A 16131-nucleotide genomic window follows, 5' to 3' on the forward strand; every position below is an offset into this window, starting at 1 on the left:
CCTCCACCATCACCATCACCACCACCACCACCTCCACCACCACCCCCTCCATCTTTCTTAGCAACCTCAACCTGAAGAGGTGCACACTTCTGTCTTGTGCTTTGTTACTCACTAATCCTTCCAGACTTAGTAATGAATGTTGAATAGTATCTAAAAGATGGCATGTGTAAATTCCTCTACCAATATTTCTGATGATAGATTTTGGCATCCTAATCACTTTTTTGAGGATTATCTTCACACCCTATACATGATTTCAGATGATCAGACTTAGAATCATATTATCAAACTCAACATACAAGCTCTTTTTTTTTTTCTTCCTCTTTTCTTTTCAAACTCCTTTCAAGTATAAGAAGTGCTGGCGGGGGTGCTTTGTCAGTCAGAGGAGTATTTTGAGCTCAGTTAAATTACAGAGTGGTGGGCTTGTTTGGCATCAGTTACTGGCAAGCCTGGTAAGACTTTACACATGACAACAGATGTCTCCAGCATATCTTCCTACTTACTTTCCCTTCACAGTGTATCAAGTGAGAGCCACCAGGAGATTCGGCTAAAATTGGCCTGTTCCTGGAGGTTCTGACGATCTGTCGCTCACCTTCTGAAGCAGCATGACCACAGAAGGCAAGAAAATCAAGTAGCAAACTATCCCAGTTAACTGGGCTCAAGATAATAATAGATCATTGAACGGGATAACATAAAATGATTAAAGACACATTTGAAAACATGGCTCCTATTATGCACATCAAAAACAGACAGACAAGTAGACACAAAATCACTTACATGTGCTCCTCCAAGTGACTGACTCTTCATTAACAACAAGACTCAGGAGGTTTAGAGGAAATGGAAATGAAGTTCTTCGTAAACAGCCATCCAATAGTGTCATTTGGATCCTAGTCAGAATCTTTTTTTCCCTAATCTTGACATCAGCATCGACACTTTCAACAAACAAGTCCACTGACCTTGCTCTCTATTCTTTTACTGTCTCCCAGCCAACAACCCTGTCTTCCATGTCCCAGATCCCTACAACTTATATAGGCTCAGCCTCACCCGTGAGACCCTCAGCTTCGGTTTCTGTATGCAAAGCCCTCTCTCACTCTCTCACTGTGACTGACAATTTCTGCCTCACAGGAAGTTTAATTTCATGTCCACTCTTACCAGCTTACTCTCTAAAGGCCATCTCTTTGACAGTACATTTCCCATAATGCTAGTATCAAGTGTCCTAAACTTACTCTGCTCACTTTCTGCCCAACTCTAGCATCAGATGATGTCCACTACAGCTCTATGTCATAGCTGAGCACCTGGGTACTAGAGAAAGACACACAGTATGATAGTTACTCAACATGCATGAGGAGCAGCTACAAATAAGCTCTCACAGTGTTGGGAAACCCCACTGCTATCAAACCTCTATCCCTTTGACAGATAAACTGACCAGCTCCTAGGATAGCCACCTAGAAAGAAAACCACTTTTCCAAGCTACCCGTTGTTAATAGGCTAAGGGACATCTAGTACTGTTTCGGGGTAGGGGTGAGGGTTCCAAAGGGTAGGCCTCTAGATGACCAGGTCCCACATAGGAGATAAGTAGTCTATGGAGTTCAGGGGAACCTTACAGCCTGACTAACAGTCAGAATGCTTCTTTATTTATGCAGAACTCAGGAGGCAGGGATAGATTCACATTGTTCTAAAACAGATCATATCACCTTTATCCCTGGACATGTATTCTAACTTCCTCTTGGTCATAAGTTTAGTCATCATTGATAACGACAGAACAGAGTTATCTTTTACAATCACTTTCCCTCATCAACCCCATAAGAATGCTCAGAGTGTATAGTAAGAGGAGGCTTTTAATCTGATCTGCTGCCAACTTCTCTAGCCCACTGCATCTTTTTAACCTTTTTACCTTTTTAAGTTTACCAGAGTAAACTTTTGCTCTGATTATCTTGTTCCTGAGCAAGTACAGGGGCAGATGTTCCAAGAATATCTTAGAGTCAGAACCTCATAAGGAAATCTAGAGTCTTTATTTGAGTCACAACCTCCAGGGCATGAGGAAGACCTTTAAGTAGGCCAGATAAAAGTGAGAGGGGTAGTAGGCTCAGGACTTTCCTGGAGAAGCCTAGAAGCCGTAATCCTGGGAGAAGGCATACATGATTCATAAGAAAATGTCCGTCAATCCAATATCGAAAGTTGTACAAATATTAAAAGCCCTCCAAGCATACAACACATGGAGATGATAACAAAAAAGGGAAGACCACACAACCATAATTGTATCACTCAGCTCAGCCTTTCTGGATCTTCATCCAGCTGCTTTGCTGGCTTTATGACTTTCGCTGTTCCCATTAGATATGGGTGAGCCACTAGACACATCCACAGTGCCTGCCCTTCTGTCACATTCTGCTCCATTTTTCTCATCAAAGGCCCAAAACAACTCCAGGTGGGTTTGAGCGTCCACCTCATATTACCATCAATCATCTCCTTGTTCTCCTTATTATTTAACTTGTCAACCACACCCCTCCAGTCAGGATTTTAAAAATACAGTGGTGGCTACTCTCAGATGTCAACTTGACTCTATCTGGAATCAACTAAACCCCAAGCAGCTGCACACACCTTTCTAGATTTGATCATTTGAGATAAGAAGGCCCACCCCAAACCTGGGCCACACTTTCAGGGGTGGCCAAGGACATGGAAGAAGGAAGCTGTTGCTTTTTGTCTGGGTGCTCTCACTCTCCACAGCAAGTTTCTCTCTCGTGCTGCTGAGGCACTTCTTCCCTGGCATTAGAAACTGCTTTTCTGGGACTCCAACACAGACTAAAGACCAGCAGCTCTCTAGGAATCCACTGGGACTCCAGCACCAGAATGAGACTACTGAGACATCTCGGCTTGTAGACTTAACAACGACCTGCTGCCTGGCCTTTCTACTGAGGGAAAGCCATTGTTGGACTAGTCGGACCACTTCTTGTAAACCACTCTAATAAATTCCCTACTAATAGGCCACAAATAACTGTTTTGTATATATATATATATGCACACATACAATACATACGTATATTAATTCTAACAGTTTTGTTCTCTCATAAGAAAACCCTAATACACATACCAAATCCTACACTAAAGCAATCTGACTCAATTTCACGTCCCTAGATACCGCCCTGGCACAATGGTCATTTGAAAAGTCGGTGTGTAACCTAAGTTACTCTAAATAGAGAGAATGTTGCGGCTGTGGAAGCTCTATAGAGAGACTTACCTTTTGCCTGACTCAGGCAGAACATGGGCCAGCAAGTACTTTGATACTGTAGGGTAGACAGAGCTTACTTGAGCAAGGAAACAACAAAAAGTAGACTCCAGATAGGAAGCCAGGGCTGATTATTCCGATTAAACCGAATGACAAGCCATGGCGCTTGGCCTTTTAGTTAAACAAGCCAGTAAATTCTCCTCTGGGTGTAACCCAATTTGAACCAAGAGTTCGTTTACTTGCACTAGAAGGAATTTTAATTAATCCAATTGCCAGGATTTCAAGCTTGTGATTTTTCACATATTAACAGGAGCCAGGAGTTTGGGCTTGTATCAAGTAACACTAAATAGGAGTGCCAGCTCCATTTTATTACAGATTCTGTGACTGTCCCTGCCATCCACCCTGAGTCACCTACTTCATTTGGAACTTTTTAGACAAAGCCAGAACTTTGTTTACAGCCCAAATCCTGAAACCAGAGGACAAAGACCTTCTCAAAACAGCATTTGCGGCTAACAACAGAGAAAACATATTCTGGGCAGCCAAAAAACTATAAACATGCACTGCAGAAACTCATTCAAATATTTTTAAAACATTCCATGCTCAAAATTAAACAGGTTTGCTGGATGAAGGAGGCTTGTCAACCTCCCCTATAACGTTCCCTGTTTCCAAGGTGATCTCACCCAATACTGAGCCTTCATCTACCATCGCTGCACCAAAATGCCACATTTTTGTTTTATTTCTGACTCACAAATTCAACGCCTACTCAACATCTTTACTTGGATGGCTCAAGCTTATTTCAAATTCAATTTATCCAAAATAAAATTAAAATAAAATTCATGACCTTCTGACCACCCCACCTCATCACTTACCTAAAAGTGGCCTTCCTCAGAGCTCTTACTATGAGATGAAAGAGAAATACAAGGGACAACTTGTTACTGGAGCATTAAATTACCTCTGCAAAAGTTATTTTAAGTAGGGAGTTCATCATTCGATCCTAACAGGAATGTTGGTGCCACAAGTCTCCCCAAAGCATTTTAGGACCTCAATAAGAACACTGAAAATTATGTCAGGACCATGAAAAGATCTTTTTGTATTATAATTAATAACTGATGTTTCAACTTGGAAAGACTGTATTTTTTGGTTTTTCGAGACAGGGTTTCTCTGTGTAGCCCTGGCTGTCCTAGAACTCACTCTGTAGACCAGGCTGGCCTCGAACTCAGAAATCCGCCTGCCTCTGCCTCCTAAGTGCTGGGATTAAAGGCATGTGCCACCACTGCCCAGAGGAAAGACTGTATCTTACTAGGTACAATATCAAATAGAAATTATTTTACTATAAATATATCAATGTTTCACAGATTTTTGTATCCCTTGGATTAGGACCAATATAACTCAAGCACAGGTTCAATTCCTAGCACCCACATGGGAGCTCAGAACTGTCGTAACCCCAGTTCCAGGGGATCTGATATCCCCAGACATACATGCAGGCAAAACATCAGTGTACATAAAATAAAAATAAATAAATCAGTTTTTTAAAAAGTAAAAAAAAAAAAAAAAAAAAAAAAAAAATTTTTAAAAAAAAAAAAAAAAAAAAAAAAAAAAAAAAAATTGAAAAAGAAAAGAAAATGAGAACGTTTTCCTTTTCTCCTGGGCAGCCCAGGACTACTGCCTCCATAAGTGTTCTGCTGTAAGCATTCTGGCAGGTGTGTCAGACAGCCACTATGTTACTAACCTCACTGCTAACTCAGGAGGGGACAGGTTAACAAAAAATTCACAGCTGACTATTTTTAATGCAATTCCAAAAGCAATTGTTATTTATGAAGAATCATTGTTGGGCCTCTAATCAAACTGAAGTTTCTTCTGTAATAAACAAACAGGATCTTTTAATGCCTTTTTTTGTTTATTTTAAACATACCTATTTAGATTTTGGAAGGTAACAATTTACATCTCATTACTGCACAAAATAATGCAAGCCAAATGTGTAAGCTCGATCCTCCTCATCATCCTGAGCAAGAAGCGTTTGATTTTAGCATCCAACACTCATTAAGAGGAAGAAAAAAAAAGAAAACTCTTGCAAAAAGCCATGAAACTTATTACATCAGATCTGAATAAGACAGCCTTGATTCAGGACAAAATTCTTTTTACATAAATTTGTTTCCATTTTGAACTTTCCATAGTTCTTTGAGCAATGTTTTGAAGACAGAAGTTGTACAACGAGGGCACGTGAGAAACATACCAATGATGATAAGAGAATCTTTTTTAGTAAATTTCCCCTTTTCCTAGCCCTGTGATGATGCTGAATAAGTAACAGGCTAGCAAGTTTCTGGTGATACCTACTGTAAATCTGGCACTTATCAAAGGTACATCAAAGTGAGGTTTTGGGGGGTCATTATCTCACTGACGGTCAGAGTGCCTTTAAGCATTCTTAGCATCTTCATTAAAATGTTTTGACATCAACCAAAGATTGTTCAACATAAGACCCATTACATCGAGTTTGTAGATGTGACCTAAGGCAAGTGGGGGTCTCAGAAGCTACATCCTCATATATTACCTACCCACGCCCCCAGGACTACTACAAAAGAAATTTTAAAAAGAGAAGATTATTTTGAAACCCCAAAGCTGAATGCAATTTAAAGTGTCCTGAGAGATACTTCCCTGAGTGCTGCAATGGCTTCCTCTGAGAGTCTCTTCTGATGAAGTCAGGGAACTCTCACCATTCCATTCACAGGCTTAGTGATAACTTAAGGCTGGGGGGTGAGCCTGCAGAAACTGGCTCCTCTGCATCCCATCTCTGGGTTTACCTTTCAACAAATATACTATTGCTCCCCAATCATACTCTCTTCCACAATTAGCTTCTGAATTCTTGATAGGATTTCAGGCTGCAATTGCCCTTTCAAACTCAGTCCTCCACAGGCTGCTTTTAGGGCATCTTCCACATTATCCTGTGTCTTTGGACTTCTGCAATCCAAGGAAAGACAAAGGCTTAGTCTTAGTAGTTGCCATATTTAGTTCAGGGTCCAAAGTATGGCAGTTCAATATATATTCCCTGAGTGATAGGCAAGGGTGATCTATATTTGCAAAGGTTCCAAGTAATGGGAGGAAGGCTGTCAAATGAAGAAAAGACTTAATGGTTCTAGTTAAAATATGGTAGCTACACATCTCTTATCCAATTGCACAAGTCTAGTTACGTTTTGGAATTCATAATTTTTGGCACTTTGGAAAGGTAATATGGTATGCAACCCTTATGTTCTCAGAAGGGTCAAGATCAGCACCATAGGATCAAACACAATAGTTTGCACATGATCCCACCAAATGAGATAAATGAAGGGTTCTCTATTATTCAAATCAGACTTGACCAGTCCATGGGTTATAAGGACTTTCAGAACCTTTTGGATTTGGAAATCAGGATCAGAATGGTAAGTCTCTACTACCTTTTTCATGTACACAATTTTTCACATCCCTTCTCCCCTTTGCTCAAAATTTGTTGAGGCAGAATAGACCTGTATTTAGATACAAATAAAAATAGCATATACTCAAATATCAATAGACAAGCTATAAGTCTTAGTTAAAAGATGAGCCAAAAGTACTCTGTGAAGACAAGATTCAGACCTACATACAGACTTTCATCACCACTGCCAATTTCATTAACTTCATAGAACATTTGAAAAATTAAGGGAATGCTAAGATTTCTCATTAAAGGACTAGGAGAGGAAAACATTAACATGCAGCCCAGAAATAAATGAGTGACTGGCTGAATGCACATGCACATGCATATGCAAATATTGTTAGGAACTGACTCCTAGCATTGCTTTTAAAATATATCTCCAATTAAATGGACAAAGAAATATATGCATGCCAACAAGAGCATCCTGAAACCAAAAGCAAAATGTCCCAAGACCAACTGGACTTGTTTCCACATCAAAACAAAAACAGAAATGTACAAGCACAGCTATGTCAGCCTATGTTCTCTGAAATAATCAGAAAGACTCCCGTATAATAGCTCAAGCGAGATTTTTCTTTTAGAGCCAGGTGACAGCAAGAGTGGAGCTCGCCCAGGAAAGCAGCAGGTACTTTCCTTCCCAAAAACAACACTGCTGTATTAAGAGGAAGGGGGAAGAGGATGGGTGACTTTGTTTGCGATAAATCCTAACACCTGGGCACCCATTCTGTGGTTACCTGAGGATTTAAGGATTTTTATTTCTGAGATGAGGAAAATGTTGTCTTGGGTCTTTACAGCAGGAGTCATCTGATTCTATCACACACTAGAGGCCAATAGCATTAATAGCTACCTATGATTTACTCCAGAGAGACATCATTGAATGCAAGGCGGGGGAGCTTATTACCTTGGAAAGCTCAGTTAATCCTCACATTAATCATAACCTGTCTCACAAGGCTATCATCCCATTTTACACCTAAGAAATGTGCCACTTCACAAAAGATCCCAGGTAACTATGATGTCACCTCTTGTCAACCATTTAGTCTCTACTCTGAAAAAGAATGTCACGTCTCACACACATTCTCCATAGCACACAATTCTAAGCTGTGCTGTACAGCTTTCTCAGGAAGCATGAGGCCAAAACAACTCCCTTGTCAATGTTAAAAACTTATTCTCTTTGTCTCATCAGTATACTATACCCACCCAACCCCCTCTACATACCCAAGGTATGACAGGAGTGCTGAAGGCTGTAATATACAGGTTATGGTCTCATTCCCAAGCTTTCAGTCAGGACATGTAAACAAATAACCATACATGAGGATGAGCTGCATGGCGCAGGAGTAATACAGGTCACCTCTGCCTTGACTGGAAACTTGATTCTCACAAAGGACGTTTCACACAGGATGTTTCACAAAGGATGTCAAAGGGGTTGTGAACCCTTGACTAGATCTCAGGATAGACATAAGATATATAATGCAGGTTATTTCAAGGACTTCTGAACAGTATCAGAAGATATTATGGGAGGACCACGATAAAAAAAAGAGAGAGGCCAATAAGCTGGAGAAGCTAAGGTGGATAAGTCTCCCAGTCTCAGTACAGTCTTCTACAGCTGCCTAATCAAAGCCACCTTGCCCGACAGGATTGGAAAGGCAAGGCCTGGGTTAGTTGAGTGGGCAATGGGAACAAAGGAAAGTCCGACCACTCCTTCGCCACACAACTTACAACTCTCCTCTCTCCTTCCTAGTCCTACTACAAACCCTATGAACTCAGATAACTAGTCTCTTGCCTTTCTATGAGACTAACTTGATGGCACTTTGGACAAGGCTATTCATACAAGTGTTCTTCATCAGGGAGGACAGCACAAGAAGCAAAACACGATTAGCAGGACAAGAAGGCAGAGTGTTTAGAGAAAGAGCATAATCCCATGTCACATTGCCTACAGCTTCAGTATCCACCACGATCGCAGAGCAGAACAGAGTCAGCGGGCTCTCACCCATCCTCCAGAGCACTTAGAGCTACGAAAGAAGCTTTCAGAAGACCCAGGGTCCATCTGTACCTCACTCAGGGTCTCTCATCTCCCCTTCGAAGGACAAAAATGGTAGCTCATTGGTATACAACATTTTTTTACTTCTAACAAAGAAAGGTTTAAAACTGTTCAAAATTGTTATGAAATTCCTGGCACCCTACATGATGGTTGGACACACTCTGATTTCCTATATAAATTCAGAGTAAAAAGTCCCAAGTACAAGACGTCATAAAGAGCAAAACAACTGACAGAGGACCATATGCTGTAAAAATCATAAACTGAATCTCTTCCTGTGAGAATAGTAACCAGTCCAGATATAAAATATTGGATACTCCAAATTATTCATTCAGACATACATTTTATATTCCCAAATTCAATAAAAACATATGTATAAAGCTATAAATTCTTGTTTTGTTCTTGAGACAGAGCCTCACTATGTAACTCTGGCTGGCCTAGAACTTGCTGTGTAGACCCATGCTGGCCTCTGAATTCACAGAGCATGACCTATCCCTGCCTCTCAAGTACATGGACCACCTCATCCAGGAAGCAATGGGTCTTAATTTTACAACAAGACAAAATCATTGGTTTCCTATCTATACAGAACCAATTAAAGCTTTGGTTCCAAGCCGCCTTTAATCCCAGCACTTGGGAGGCAGAGGCAGACGGATTTCTGAGTTCCAGGCCAGCCTGCTCTACAAAGTGAGCTCCAGGACAGCAAGGGCTATACAGAGAAACCCTGTCTCGAAAAACAAAAACAAAAACAAAAAAAAAGCTTTGGTTCCTAAAAAAACAAAGTAACAATGTCTCAGAAAATGACTGTAACTGAAAACTAGACTATAAAAGAACCTTAAAAATATTTGAAAATTCTACAAATTCATACTAAGTCCTAGGTTCAGGTAGAATCACGGTTAAACTATACAACTGTGATTTTCTTCACTGGAAAAAGATAAATTTAAGTTGAAAGCCAACAGTCAGGAGAAGAGAAGACTAAAGCATTCAAATAGATACATAAGGAATTTTTCTGGGAAAAAAAAAAAAAGAAACAGTGAATATGGGATAGTCACAAACTAAATCTTTTGTAGGGAAAAACAAATTCCCTGTTCTGTTTTCTTAATACATTTAAAGCAAAAGAAAAAAAAGAGAGGCCAGTAAATAACTTTCAGTTATCTTAATGTGTGACAAAAAATTTGTCTTAAAATTCTTTCCAGCCAGCTCACAAACAGTATGTTATTTCTGTGCTGTATGTCCGAAATGCACAAAACAAGGATTTCCCCATCTTTGGTTGACTAAAGAGAGTAATCCACATACTTGCCAGTAGCATACTTAGATAACAGACCAACAGCAGAGTAACCACATTACAAGGCCACGCCTGAATCTAAGAAGGTAGCTCCAGAGTCAGCTACGACTCTGAGACTCCTCTACTCCATTCTCAGAAAGCATCTTTATCCTACAGGGTTCTCAGCACACTGTCAGCTCTGAGGAAGCCAGGACCTAAAGTCTAAACGCATTTCAATATAAAATAAACTGAGCCTTTCACTCATCTTCAGTCTTGAGAGTCACATGAATCAAAACTCATGCACTCACTCACTCACTGGCAGAAGGAAAAGTAACAAGGGATGTGTATTTATAAGTATAAAAGATAATATTTGTTGAATTTGGGCCAAGAAAGAAAGCAAGAAAGCAAAAAAGAAAGAAAGAAAGGATCAAACTAGCTAATTTACCCATATATGAGTACTTATCCAGGAAATAGACCTTATTTGTCAAGAGTCAACTGTCATCATTGGGCCTGTGCCCACTTAGCAACAATGGTCATTAGTACTAAGGAAAACTACAGGGGAGGAAGAAGCATAATTAAGGATCACTTTTAGTTCAGGTAAAGCCTTTCAGGTTTTATAGATTTTCAAATGTAACCCTGGCAGACAACTAAGGATGCTGTTATTAGATTTGTCTTACTGGTGGAAAAAGGTTGAATTTAATATGAAAAGAAAAACAGAGATTAAGTTCTAAGAGGCTGAAAATGAGATTTGGATGTTTCCTAAGATTCATAGCACATCTCTCTATGCCTAAATGCCTTTGGGGTTGGGCTCCAAGTACAAGAATTTTCTCCAAATATACTAAGTAGCATAATGATTGCCTCTTAAATGAAACCAACTATTCTCTCTCTCTCTGTCTCTTTGTCTCTCTCTCTCTGTCTCTCTGTCTCTCTCTGTCTCTCTGTCTCTCTCTGTCTGTCTCTCTGTCTCTGTCTCTGTCTATCTCTCTCTCTCTCATGCACACACACACAGGTTCAAATGTCAATGGAAGACTTTTGGAAAAATCCATTTCTTCTCAATAATTGCTATAATGCATTCTCTCATGCCTTACCTAAGCTGAGCTTATTTAAAATGTGGATGTTTCTCTTCAAGATGTAGTTCCTATTGATAGGTTTCTGATCTCTCTTGATAGGCAGTTTCCCGGGGTGACAGTGGCAGGTTCTGACCACACTCTGCAGTTGCTCACTACTACGGCTCATTACAGTGGTCAAGAGATTCAGCAGTCACCCTGATAGCTTCGTGAACCAAGAACAAAGGGACAAACTCTTATCCTGCTTTCCAATTTTGTAAAGTATATAAATAAGAGAATTCAAGGAATCCATAAAATGTCCTTAGCACCTATCTATAATATTACACTGGCTGAAGCGAGGTTCTCATTCTCAAACCAAGGGCTTCCATCCTTGTCAGAGAACTGCATGATGAGGTTAACACAGTGAATCTATAGAGAAACAGAGTGTACTGTACTCATCCAAGACCATCATTGGGACCTGATCTACATCCCTCTCAGAGAATAAGGATGTAGGAGCCTTACTATACCTACCACACCATATACCCTGTGCTTCCTCAGTGCACTGCAACATTCAAAATACAAAATGCTACTCGTACATTTTTCTTTTGGCAGGAGGTAAGTAAGCATTTAAGCCATCTGCCAGCCATTCCAGTTCTGCTGTGTACACATCTACACACATAAAAGATAATGTAATCCTGAAGGAAGTGCTCTCGATACCCATGCTGGGTATTCACAGCCACAGGGGACAAGCCAGCTATGCGTTAGTCACACCCACCCCACTGCACCTCCAGAATCCCCTACAGGATTTGTGATGAAAACAAATCTCTTAGCCAGGTGATGGTGGAAGATGCTTTAATCTATCACTGGAGAGACGGCAGAACCTCTGAGTTTGAGGGTAGCATGGTCTACAGAGGCAGTTCCAGGACAGCCAGAGCCCTTCTGGGATAAGTTTTCACAAAAATGTCTTCGCACTTTGTTTTTCCATGTCTCTTGCTCTATTCGTGGGAAGTGAATAGAATAAAGTCTTAATCGTGACAGGAAAGTATGAGTATCTGGTACTCCACAAGTCACCTCCGAGAAGCAAGGCTACTGAGATTAAAGCTGTGACAAAGAAAAGAACACGCCTGGCTGCTGAAGGAGCCTCCAAACTCTGCAGGCTCCTGAGCTCCCACTGAAAGCCACTGAAAGCAGGTGACTTCTCTCAGTACCTTCGGTATTCCAGCCAGACCTTGCTCTCTGGAGCACAGGAATGGTGAGAGCCACCCTCTCACAATGCAACAGTCACATGCATTCTCTTGTCTCTGGTCCTTATCACAAGGCAGCTGACTGTCAATAGGAAAGCAAGTGATCCAAAACATTCTTTACAGTACTAATTTCTGCAGGTCTTTTACACTCCACAGCAAAAACATTAACCCACCCTATCCTAGGGAAGAGAAGTGGGTGACTTGCTTTTGAGATCAGTATTGAATAAACATTAAAGAATTCAAACCTGACTCTGTGGTCAGGTTTTATAGAAATATCCATGTAGAAAAGTACTATTTTTCTACCAAGAGCTTAGTTTTCAACATTGGCAGTGTTCACCAACACGATCACAGTATTTTCTGAGTAGGATTTGCCTGTTTTGAACAGATATAAATAAGACGCTTCCAGACTTACAATCAGGCCTGTCAGTACGTGGAAAGGCCTTGAAGAACAGATACAAACAATGGGGCCTGGCCTGGCAACAATCAGTTTGTCCTGAAGCCAGAGGAGGATGCTTCTCACCAGACAGCTCCACCCTAATCCTGTGGCCCTATGGGGGGATGGGGTGCAGGGGTGGTGGGAGAAGGACAGATAGCTCCACTAATCCTGTGGCCCTATGGGGGGATGGGGTGCAGGGGTGGTGGGAGAAGGACAGATTTCACCATAGCTATTTGACTATAGAAGACTTTGGAAATTTCATTATCATTCAAGGACCAGCACTATGCCCTGGATTTTAAGTGTTCCTCAATGGGCCAAGCACAGTGGCGGACATCAGTAATCCCCAGACTTGGGAAGCTGAAACAGAAGGGTTGGTAGTTTATACCTGTCATGAAATACACAACAAAACTATCTCCAAAACAAAAGAGCAACAATAACAAAGGGGAAAAAATTAAAACAAAAAAAGCATTTTAAAGTATCCCTGAAAAGTTTATGCATTAAAGGCTAAGTGCTCATTCCCTGGAATATAGGCATTGAAGTTCGCAGGAATTGGCTGGGAACTTGAAGGGTGCTGACTGCAAAGCAAGCACCAAGCTTCAAGAAGCTTCGGCCAGCATTCCACAGAAGACATCCAGCTGCTAATACGCACATACAAACTTTTTAAGCTTTAAACAGTAACAAGAAAAATGTAATTTAATACCATAATGATAAAGCCCTGTACAGACATCAGAATGACTAAATCAAAATAGCTTATCATACTATATGTTGATAAGATTATAGAACTTAAAGGACAGTGGTGGCGCACGCCTTTGATCCCAGCACTTGGGAGGCAGAGGTGGGCGGATTTCTGAGTTCGAAGCCAGCCTGGTTTACAGAGTGAGTTCCAGGACAGCCAGGGCTATACAGAGAAGCCCTGTCTCAAAAAAACCAAAAAAAAAAAAAAAACCAAAAAAAAATAAAAAAGTCTAATAAAGTATAAATAATGATTTATACAACAGAAAACTGCTCATGTCTTTCTTAGTTTGGGTTTCTATTGCTGTGATCAAACACCATGGGCAAAAGCCAGTGGGGAGGAAAGGGTTATTTGGCTTCTACTTCTACATTGCACTCCATCATTGAAGGAGTCAGGATAGGAACTCAAACAAGCAAACAAAACAAAACAAAACAAAACAAATCATGAAGGGGTGCTGATTACTGGCTAGCTCCGCATGGCTTACTCAGCCTGCTTTCCTATAGCACCCAGGACCACCACCCAGGAATAGCACCATTCACAATGGGCTGAGCCCTCCACTGCAATCATTAGTCAAGAAAATAGCCTACAGCCAGATCTTATCTAAGCATTTTTCTCAATTTAAGTTCCTTACTTTCAGATAACTCCAGTTTGGGTCAAGTTGACATGAAACTAGCCATCCCAATTGACCCCTTGTCAACTTGACACACAAACATGCAAAGCTGTAACCTTTTCTTTCTTGTTCTTCCTCAAGATCACATATTAGTGTCAACAGTAAAAATGTTCCAAGTTCGGGCGGTGGTGGCGCACACCTTTAATCCCAGCACTTGGGAGGCAGAGGCAGGTGGACTTGTGAGTTCGAGGCTAACCTGGTCTACAGAGTGAGTTCCAGGATAGCCAGGTCTACACGGAGAAACCCTGTCTCGAGAAAAAAAAAAAAAAATGTTCCAAGTTTTAAAAGTTCCACAGTCTTAAATTCAAAAATTTGAATTCAGTCTTTTTAAAATAGTCAGTCTCATTTAAAATCCAAAGACTTTAAAAGCCAAAGTTTCTCAACTCTGGGTTCCTATGAAATCAAAAATAAATTAAGTAATGTCTTACTTCAAGAGGGATGAGGCAGGGCCCAATCACAATAGGTACAAAGCAAAACCAAACTCTGAAAGTGTAAATAGCTCAATTTACAATTATTTGGGATTCACTCATAATCTCCTGAGCTCTTCCTAATGCCTTGTGTCTCTACCCTCTGCATTGTACACAGCTTGTCTTCTAGGCTCCAGCTGGCTCCACTCCACCACTGCTGCTGTTCTTGGTGTTCATCCCACAGTACTGGCATCCCCAAGCTGCTGTAGTCTCTGCTGTAATGGGACTTCACTTTCATCAATAGCTCCTTGGCTTTCTTCTGGGACTCCCACCGCCCTGCCACACAGCAGGCCTCAGCTGTTTTCCATGACCCCTACACACCTTCAAAACTAATACCACACTCTCTTGGTGGCGCTCTCTTACCAAGTTCAGCTGCCAGCACATGGTACAACATTGGCCACTTCTGGAACACAACTTGTATGTGTTGACTCTGAGAAAACACTCCCCAGAAATTTTCATCTTAATGATGCTAGTCTCCTCTCAGTCACAGCCTATCCTTCAGCCCCAGCTGACCAGCATCTATCTACTGTCCCAGCAAAGATTTTACTTTAGTGGTTCTGGTCTCTTGTTAGTCATAGCCAATTGTTCAGCTACAGCCGACCAGACACTACAGATTCGTCACAAAATGCCAAGTAGAGTCTTTGCTTCTTTACCTCGGAATCTTTACAAGCCAGGCCTTCGTTATCTGAACTACTCAACATTCTTATCTTCCAAGTTCCTACAGAATAGTTCACCGAACCCTCAACACTCAATGGTTTTTCTAGCCCAAAATGCCGAAGTCCTTCCATAATCTTCCCCAAACAATAGGTCTGTCACAGAAATACCCAACTATCCTGGTCCCAAATTGTCTAGGTTAATATTTCTATTGCTGTGATCAAACTCCATGACCAAAAAGCAAGTTGGAGAGGTGGCGGCTTATACTTCTACACCGTCACTGAAGGAAGTCAGAGTAGGGACTCAAATAGGGCAGAATCTGGAGGCAGAAGCTGATAGAGAGGCTGTAAGGATTACTTCTTATAGGCTTGTTCCCCATGGCTTGCTCAGCCTGCCTTCTTATAGAAACCAGGACCACCAGCCCAGGAATGGCACCACCCACAATGGGCTAGGCCCACCCCCATCAATCACTAATTAAGAAAATGCCTTACATCTATAGCATATGAAGGCATTTTCGCAAATGAGGTGTCCTCTTTTCAGATAACTCCAGTTTACATCAAAGTGGCATAAAAATAGCTTGTACAATGTCTTAGGACTCAGCAGTGTACATGTGCACAATCAGAAATGCAAACCGTGATCACCAAGACAGATGTCCATAGCAGCATTATGCTTACCATTCAAATGTATATCACACACAGTTACTGGACACTCATGCAAAGAACTACACCTACCAATGAAAATGAATAGTACCGTAAGGCATACAACATAGATAAATCCCACAAACAAACTCAAGAGGTAAGTCGGACTTTTCCAACTCCTAAAAGCACAGTGTATAGTTATGGTTACAAAGGGATAGGGTGAGGAGATACGGAGAATGTTGAGCAAAGAATACAAATTTTCAATTAGGAGACAAAAATTGAAGAGAT

General features: G+C 41.0%; 1 protein-coding gene and 1 pseudogene across 6 annotated transcripts in view; both read right to left on the reverse strand.

The window, feature by feature from the left end:
* Nucleotides 1-3925, reverse strand: part of LOC116081012 — a 14716-nt pseudogene extending 10791 nt beyond the window's left edge.
* The window catches only part of Stxbp6 (syntaxin binding protein 6), a 233934-nt gene that overhangs the window by 201015 nt on the left and 16788 nt on the right, over nucleotides 1-16131 (reverse strand). The window contains exons 1-2 of one of the 6 annotated variants that reach the window (XM_031357473.1): nucleotides 6019-6262; nucleotides 4090-4117 (exon numbers count right to left, since the gene is read on the reverse strand). The exons of the other annotated variants lie outside the window; for them this stretch is intronic. The gene's annotated coding sequence lies outside the window, so the exon portion shown is untranslated. Of the gene's footprint in view, nucleotides 1-4089; nucleotides 4118-6018; nucleotides 6263-16131 lie in introns of those variants that run through there. 6 annotated transcript variants of the gene reach the window in all.

This window comes from Mastomys coucha, unplaced genomic scaffold (assembly GCF_008632895.1).
Source record: "Mastomys coucha isolate ucsf_1 unplaced genomic scaffold, UCSF_Mcou_1 pScaffold6, whole genome shotgun sequence".
Classification (NCBI taxonomy): domain Eukaryota; kingdom Metazoa; phylum Chordata; class Mammalia; order Rodentia; family Muridae; genus Mastomys; species Mastomys coucha.